The 7,078-nt window shown below is 44.8% G+C and overlaps 1 pseudogene; it reads left to right on the top strand.

The window, feature by feature from the left end:
• LOC119292933 overlaps positions 1 to 6,504 on the top strand; it is a 34,592-nt pseudogene extending 28,088 nt beyond the window's left edge.
• The last annotated feature ends 574 nt before the right edge of the window (positions 6,505 to 7,078 follow it).

Below are 7,078 nucleotides of genomic sequence, written 5' to 3' on the forward strand. Positions count from 1 at the left end.
TGATTTCCTTCCGATCGTGCCTTTTCCACTTAGTCTCCCCTCGTGCCGCGATCGAGGAAGACCAATCGGCTTAAGGTCAGGAACAAAGTCAACACAAAACTCAATTACCTCCTCATTTCCATAGCCCTTGGCGATGCTTCCTTCTGGCCTAGCACGGTTACGAACATATTTCTTTAATACTCCCATGAACCTCTCGAAGGGGAACATATTGTGTAGAAATACAGGACCGAGAATGAAAATCTCTTCGACTAGGTGAACCAAGAGGTGCGTCATAATATTGAAGAAGGATGGCGGGAACACCAACTCGAAACTGACAAGACATTGGATCACATCGTTCTGTAACCGTGGTAGATCTTATGGATTGATTACCTTCTGAGAGATTGCATTGAGGAATGCACATAGCTTCACAATGGCTACTCGAACATTTTCCGGCAGGAGCCCCCTCAAAGCAATCGGAAGCAATTGCATCATAATCACATGGCAGTCGTGAGACTTCAGGTTTTGGAACTTTTTCTCTGCCATGTTTATTATTCCCTTTATATTGGACGAGAATCCAGACGGGACCTTCATACTGCTCAGGCATTCAAAAAAGATGACCTTCTCTTCTTTGGTCAGAGCGTAGCTGGCACGACCTTGAAACCATTCCGGATGCCAGTCATCAGGGTCTTTCAAACGTTGCTGGTCCTGCCGTGCTTCCTTTGTATCATTTGTCTTCCCATACACGCCCAAGAAGCTTAGGAGGTTCACGCAAATATTCTTCGTAACGTGCATCACGTCGATTGCAGAGCGGACTTCTAGGACTTTCCAATATTCTAGCTCCCAAAATATAGATTTCTTCTTCCACATGGCTGCGTGCCCGTCAGCTCCCTTCGGAACTGATTGTCCGCCAGGACCCTTTCCAAAGATGACTTTCAAATCCTTGACCATATCAAATACCTCAGCACCAGTGCATTCCACAGGCTCGGCCGGTGATCTGCCTTGCCGTTGTAATGCTTGCCTTTCTTTCTTACTGGATGAATTTTTGGAAGAAATCGATGATGCCCAAGGTACACGTTCTTCTTACAATTTGGCAAATGTACACTTTTAGTCTCATGTAAGCAGTGCGTGCATGCATTGTATCCCTTATTTGACAGTCCCGAAAGGTTACTAAGAGCAGGCCAATCATTGATGGTTACGAAAAGCAACGCTCGTAGGTTAAATTCCTCTTTTTTGTGCTCATCCCACACACGGACACCAGGTCTGCCCCACAGCTGTAAAAGTTCATCAACTAATGGCCTTAGGTACACATCGATGTCATTGCCAGGTTGCTTCGGACCTTGGATGAGCACTGGCATCATAATGAACTTCCGCTTCATGCACAACCAAGGAGGAAGGTTGTAGATGCATAGAGTCACGGGCCAGGTGCTATGGCTGGAGCTCTGCTCGCCAAAAGGATTCATGCCATCTGTACTTAGACCAAATCTTATGTTCCTTGCGTCAGCTGCAAAATCTTTGAACTCTCTGTCGATCTTTCTCCATTGCGTTCCATCTGCGGTGTGTCTCAACTCCCCGTCCGACTTACGGTCCTCTTTGTGCCATCGCAACAACTTGGCATGCTCTTTGTTCCTGAACAGACGTTTCAACCGTGGTATTATAGGAGCATACCACATCACCTTGGCGGGAACCCTCTTCCTGGGTTTCCCGCCCTCAACATCGTCACCAGGGTCATCGCCTCTGATCTTATAACGCAATGTAGTGCATACAGGGCATTCATTCAAATTCTTGTATTCACCGCGGTAGAGGATGCAGTCGTTGATGCATGCATGTATCTTCAGAACCTCTAAACCTAGAGGGCAGACAACCTTCTTTGCTTCGTACGTACTGGCGGGCAACTCGTTATTCTTTGGAAACATATTCTTCAACATTTTCAGCAAGTTTTCAAATGCCGAGTCAGCTACACCTGCCTGTGCCTTCCATTTCAGCAAATCCAGTGTGCAGCCCAGCTTTTTCAGACCATCATCGCATCCAGGGTACAACGACTTTCTGTGATCCTCTAACATGCGATCCAAATTCTCCCTCTCCTTTTCAGTTTCGCAGCGTCTCCGTGCATCAGCAATGGTCCGACCAAGATCATCAACGGTCTCATCACGTGCCTCTTCTTCACCTTCACCTTCACCTTCCCCTTCACCTTCCCCTTCACCTTCCCCTTCACCTTCCCCTTCACCTTCAGCATCCTCCATGAAAGTATCACCGAAATGAGCAAGATAGTTTTCATCGATGAAATCATCCCCTTCTTCATCTTCTTCCATTATAACCCCTCTTTCTCCATGCTTGGTCCAACAATTATAGCTTGGCATGAAACCGTGCCGAAGCAGGTGCAGGTGAACTTCTCTTGAGGAAGAGTAACCCTTCTGATTCTTACAGTCAACACATGGACAGATAACAAAACCCTTCTGCTTGTTCGCATTAGCCACTACGAGGAAATCTTTCAAACACGTAGTGAACTCGAGGGAGAGTCGGTTACCGTACATCCATTGCCGATTCATCTGCATTATTATAATATAAAATATATAATTAACCATCATGCATTTGTTAAAGTAACTAGCTATAAACAATAGAAATTAAACAATGAACAACACACATGCATATTTTATCAATGACACACATGCATGAAAGGTTCAAGTTGCTAACCGCGATCGAGGAGGAACCTCAAGTGTGGCTCCAACACTTCATATCATGTTTGTTTCACGCTGTTGGGCATTTTATCAAACACCTTGTGTGCATAAGAGGAACCAAAAGCAAACCTACACCCCCTTGTGAAGAGAAGTGGCACCAAATGGCTAAGTGAGTGCGCTGAACTGGTATATATAGGGGAGGAGCTTTAGTCACGGTTGGCCAGGCCAACCGCGACTAAAGGCCTTTGGGCACCTTTAGTCGTGGTTGGCCTAGCCAACCGCGACTAAAGCCCCTCACGTGCACCAGCTGGCCACCGAGCGCCCTGGCCCAAGCCTTTGGTCGCGGTTCGTCTGCCGAACCGCGACTAAAGACTTCATTAGTCGCGGTTCCTACAGTTTCGCGACTAATGGGGCTGGACGGAAGCCTCTTTTTCTACCAGTGTCCCCGCCGTCCGATACAGATCGAACCTGGGCCACATGTGGCCATTGCTACCGACAGACCATTGCAACGAACCTCGTGTTGCAACGCAAAAAGGGCGAACAGACCGCACCTCACCTGACCCTGCAGATCGCGAGCGGCGACGGCTGCCCCGCTCCACCCACCATCGGCTGCCCACCCTCCGGTGCCGCTCCGCCACCAAAACTCAACCTCTGCAACACCTCCGGCAGTGCGCCGACCCGAATCATCGCAGCGCGCCTCCCCGTCCCCTGCATCGACCTAGATGGCGCAGCATATCTACAGAGATATGCTCGCCTCTGTCTCAGCTCAAACTTCCCATGGATCCGCTGCATCCTGGTGGACGGATCCAACTCCGGCGAGCTACAAAGGACCTTCTGCGACCTACTACCGATATCCACCGATGTTCTTCCCAGAAAATTGGCCTTCCGCTGTCAATTCCTCTGCAAATTCTTGGGTAAGTCCCTTGAAAACCCTAGCGCACATTCTTGTATTAACTTGTTGCAAAGGCGCGTCAGTTGGTAATTTGATGTAATCCATGTTCAGGCAAAAAATGTTCATTACACTGTTTCATGATAATTTGGAAAAAAATATGTAGAGTTCTGCATAATTAAGAAGTTTCAGAAAAGTTTAGTTTCAATAACTTGATATTACCAGTGGTGCAGTTGAAGAAAAAAGAAGTTCAGAAAAATTGTAAAATGAAGAAGTTCAGAAGCCATTGCTTGATGTTTGCAGAGGAATTAAGAAGTTTCAGAAAAAAGTTTCAGTTTCATTGCTGAAGTTCAGAAAAAGTTGAAAACTCCATACTTGTATTCCCTTGTTGCATAATTAAGAAGTAGAAAAGTTTGGTTTCATTAGCTTCATGTTTCCAGTGGTCCAGTTGAAAAAAATATGAAGTGTTGAACTTGATGTTTCATATTGCATATACTGTTGCATATACGATAGGAGGTGAGCAATGGAAGACAGTTTGCCTCAACAGTTGAAAACATATACTGTTGCATAGTATGTTTTACTAGAAGACACTTTTAGATTTTAGAAAGTAACAAAAATGATAGGAGGTGAGCATTTACATACTGTTGCATATACATACTGGTACATATACTAGAGGAAATTGGTATTAGTATGTAGTCATATACTAGAGACAATAAAAATAAAAATGATATAAATGAGCATTTACATAATGTTGCATAGAAGAAAAAAAGGTACTAGTACTAAAATCACTGATGTATTTGCTATTGTTGCACTTATAGGGTGCTGGTGAAAGGGCAGGAGGTGAGCAGAGCAATGCACAACCGCATGTTGCGACAAGAGGAGGAATGAATTTAGATGTCGAGCACAACTCAACTGCTGCAATGTATGATGATGATCAAGAGGATGATGAGATTTCATCTCAGCTGCTTATACCCTATGTTGGGATGGAGTTTGACTCTGTTGATGATGCCAAGACATTTTACAACGAATATGCATTCAAGATGGGCTTTGGTACATGCATTGCCGCTTATAAAAACAGCCAAAAGAAAGGTCCTCCAACACTTATCAAGAAGGTTTTCCAATGTGTGCACGCAGGGAAGCCGAAAAGTAAAGATGACAGTAGCACTGCTTCTGAAGGTCTATTGGTGGGAGGAGCCTCATCTAGCAAATAGGATTGGTTTGAAGTGGATGTCAGCAACAAGCGTCAAAAGAATCGGCTGCTGCGACATGATTGCAAAGCTCACCTGATTGTTGGGATCAGAGGCAATAAGTGGGCTTATCACATTTTGTTGCAGAGCATACACACCCTCTAATGCCATAGCCGGAGCTTGTACGCTACTACCGTACCGCTCACATCGTGAAATTCCAGAAGAAGATAAGGATCTCATAATGACTATGCATGATGTAAACTTCTCAACTTCGTAGCGCATGGGAATGCTTGGAAGGGTGTGTGGCGGAGACAGAAGGATACTACCATATGTCAAGAGGGATGTTTCGAATTTTCGGTCCAAGCTGCGACAAAACCTAAACCTCCGAGACATGGATTTCACAATACAGTACTTTGAGAGGCGGCAAGCTGAGAACCCTCAGTTCTACTATGCAAAGATGGTTGACAAGGAGACCAACTCTGTCATAGGGCTCTTTTGGGTCGATGGGAGAACACAGGCATTGTACCCCAAGTACAAGGATTGTATCTTCTTTGATACATAATTTTGCAAAAATCGATACAACATGCCGTTCGCGCCGATTATTGGAGTAACAACCATTTGCAAACGGTGCTGCTGGGTTGTGCATTGCTGCCAAATGAACAGATTGAAACTTTCAAGTGGGTGTTCCAACATTTTTTGCTTGCCATGAACAATGAACACCCATTGAACATTATGACCGACCAGGACAAGGCCATGGAAACTGCCATATCTCAAGTCCTGCCCAACACGCTGCATAGATGCTGCAAATGGCACGTCCAACAAAAAGCGCGTGAGAAGTTGGGCAGGATAATGAGTAGGGATGAGGTTCTTGAGCAAGCTTTCTACACGTGCATCAACGATGCTGACACGATTGATGAATTTGTAGAGAATTGGCAGCACATGATACATTGCTTCGACTTGGTTGACAATACGCATCTATGCAACATGTGGAAGACTCCTCACACCTGGGCTCCAGCGTTCTTCCAGAAGTGTTTTTCCCCTTTACATGCACTACGGGGAGGTTAGAGGGACTAAACTCCTACTTCAAGGCATTTGTTAATCCTCATGACTCCGTGTGGAGGTTTGTGCAGCAGTATGAGGTGCTGCAAGAGACTATGCTGGACCGTGACGACAATCAAGCTTTCATTAGCGCAACAGCCATAGCCCCACTTTACTCACGGTATAGATTTGAGCGTCAGGCGGTTGGTTTCTACACCCGCAACGTGTTTGGCAAGTTTCAAGCATAAGTGACTGCCTCCACAGGGTTTGTGATGAACCATGTTCCTTCTCCTGACATTGGAAGCATGAGATTTGAGCTCTTTTCAAATTACTATGAAGACCCAAAGATATTTACAGTGAATGTTGTGCTGGCAGAAGAAACATTTGAGTGCAGCTGCAATTGTTTTGAGATGAATGGAATCATATGTGCGCACATCATTAGAGTAATGGTCCACCTGAATGTCCAAGCTATACCGCAATCTACTTGCTAGAAAGGTGGTCAGAACGAGCAACAACACCAAGGGGTGGTAGCGGCCATCTTCTTGATTTCGCGCTCCCTTCAAACAATACACTCAAGTACAACTCGTTGTGCAGAAAATTCACATGGTTGGCCTCCCAAGCTTGTAGCAATGATGTTGCCTGCAAAATATTAAATGATGCAGCTCATATGCTTGAGCCCATTATAGCCGCAGCAAGCAGAGGGGAATTACCAGAGCAACGGGAAGTGCAACAGTGATAACCCACAAGTACAGGGGGTCAATTGTAGCCTCTTTCGATAAGTAAGAGTGTCGAACCCAACGAGAAGCTAAAGGTAGAACAAATATTCCCTCAAGTTCTATCGACCATAGATACAACTCTACGCACGCTTGCCGTTCGCTTTACTTAGAACAAGTATGAAACTAGAAGTACTTTGTAGGTGTTGTTGGATATAATTGCAAGATAATAAAGAGCACGTAAATATAAAGTAGGGGCTATTTAGATGAATACACAACTAAGTTAGTTTTAGTAGAGAGCTTTTTGTCACGAGAAAGTTATTTGTCCCTAGGCAATCGATAACTAGACCGGTAATCACTATTGCAATTTTATTTGAGGGAGAGGCATAATGTCATGACCGGTTTTTCAATAAAATACTTATTGATAAATTGATCTTTTGATTCCAGTATAGGAAGAGTTATCCTTACTGGTAGACAAATACTTGAATACAGAAGGCCAGTAGCATCAAATATATTACAGGGTTGAGCTGAGGTTGCTCAACAATTTATTACAAACACGCCAATATTGTACATAAGGGAGGTTATGACACAAGGGTG

Source organism: Triticum dicoccoides, chromosome 4B (assembly GCF_002162155.2).
Source record: "Triticum dicoccoides isolate Atlit2015 ecotype Zavitan chromosome 4B, WEW_v2.0, whole genome shotgun sequence".
NCBI lineage: Eukaryota > Viridiplantae > Streptophyta > Magnoliopsida > Poales > Poaceae > Triticum > Triticum dicoccoides.